This window comes from Octopus bimaculoides, chromosome 20 (genome assembly GCF_001194135.2).
Source record: "Octopus bimaculoides isolate UCB-OBI-ISO-001 chromosome 20, ASM119413v2, whole genome shotgun sequence".
In the NCBI taxonomy this organism is placed as follows: Eukaryota; Metazoa; Mollusca; class Cephalopoda; order Octopoda; family Octopodidae; genus Octopus; species Octopus bimaculoides.
The window spans coordinates 36,110,118-36,111,689 of NC_069000.1; the positions used below are offsets into that span (position 1 = coordinate 36,110,118).

The 1,572-nt window shown below is 37.4% G+C and overlaps 2 protein-coding genes across 3 annotated transcripts in view; one reads left to right on the forward strand and one right to left on the reverse strand.

The window, feature by feature from the left end:
* The window catches only part of LOC106868740 (uncharacterized), a 61,736-nt gene that overhangs the window by 33,075 nt on the left and 27,089 nt on the right, over positions 1–1,572 (forward strand). The window lies entirely within an intron of this gene.
* LOC106868738 (caspase-3) overlaps positions 1–1,572 on the reverse strand; it is a 10,728-nt gene that overhangs the window by 5,176 nt on the left and 3,980 nt on the right. The window contains exon 1 of one of the 2 annotated variants that reach the window (XM_014914137.2): positions 906–1,530. The exons of the other annotated variant lie outside the window; for it this stretch is intronic. The gene's annotated coding sequence lies outside the window, so the exon portion shown is untranslated. Of the gene's footprint in view, positions 1–905; positions 1,531–1,572 lie in introns of those variants that run through there. 2 annotated transcript variants of the gene reach the window in all.

Here is a 1,572-nt window from a genome sequence, read left to right on the forward strand (position 1 = left end):
AAGCTATGGCTTAATCAGCCAAAGGAGTAAATGTAAACAACTGAATACTTGTCAGTGATTGGTTGAAATTATCGAAATAAGACAATTTTTTACATGAAATAAATTCGAATACAAAAATATTTTTCTGTTCTATAACACAAAATAGATAAGTATACGAAGTTTGAAAGTCTTTCGGTACCAAAAACACTACGTAAAGCATTAATGAAAAATGTGGCCCCCGTTTTAAAAAAGATCCAATCCAACTTATGTGGGCGTCCTAATCGGAAAATCCGCCATTTCATTCATTTTTTTTTTTCTTCCATAAAACGATGGAAAAAATCCTCGTCAAATCGGAGAAAATCCAACTTAGGTGAGTATCCTGATCCGAAATTCCGCCAACATATTTGGAATTTCTGTTATCGAAAATATTGGGATGAGGAGAATAAAGGGCGGATATGGGGTAGGTGTTCGCTGTTCGACATCTCCATTTGTTAACATCGAATGTATACAAATAGATATTGAATGTCCTTGATCTCTTCGGCAGAAGTAAAACATCAATATTTAATATGTACATATTTATAAACATTGCCTTTGTAGTTACAGGTTAGTTGGCTCAAAGTATACTACAACTGTAAAACGTCTTCAAAAATTAAAAATTCCTGGGAGAGAGGTGGATTTTTACAAGAATGCAGGTGTTCACTTTCCAACCAGATCTCTTGGAATTCATTCCCACTACGTTGCATATTGGGCAACTGTCTTCTGTCGTCAGTCAAAAATTCTGTTGTCAGCATAATTAATTTCGTGATTGGTTTGTATACACAATTTAAATGACGAAAATTAAATCGATATCTGCGTTGTACGAAATAGTAGTGTGAAATAAATCGAATGACATAAAACGAAAGGAGAATAATCAGAAAAATATTTACCCTAAATTTTAAGCAAAAATATTTTTAGTATTCGATTCAGTTATCGTTTAAATTTATTCAAATACCGCCCGCAGTATTTACTCTTTGTTGTATATATATTACTTATGAAACTTCCTCTCCCACCACGATGACGTACGAATTCCAGTCAAAATTTTTGATTTCTATTTTTGGACGTATGCGTGGCTGCCTCGACAATTTTCTCGACGTCTAAGACATGCGCACGTCGATAGCGTTGGCTATCGTAGATCGTTACAGACCTGACCATCCGAACGTTCCAGAGTGGACCTAGATGAGCGGCGACGGAAGGTTCAAGTCTTACTTGGATAGAATAGTGATAAGGACTGGAGATAAGTTTAATTTTAGCTGTCCACAGCTCGTTCAAGTAGCTTACACTGACCATAGAATGGTCAAGTGTACACTGGATGTTGATAGTACAGTTAAGAGAGGAACTGGCTACTGGAAGCTGAACAAGTCTATTTTGACTTGCGAGGCATACCGTAGCTGGATTAAGGGGTTAGTACAGAGGGCGTTAACCGGCGCTGTGGTTAACAACCGATGGTGGTTCGCCCTCAAGAGAGCCATTCGTTTTGAGTCTATTAGGTTTACCCGTCAGCTAAGACTAGATAAGGCCAGAATAGAAGGGCAACTAGTTAAGGACCTAGAGACG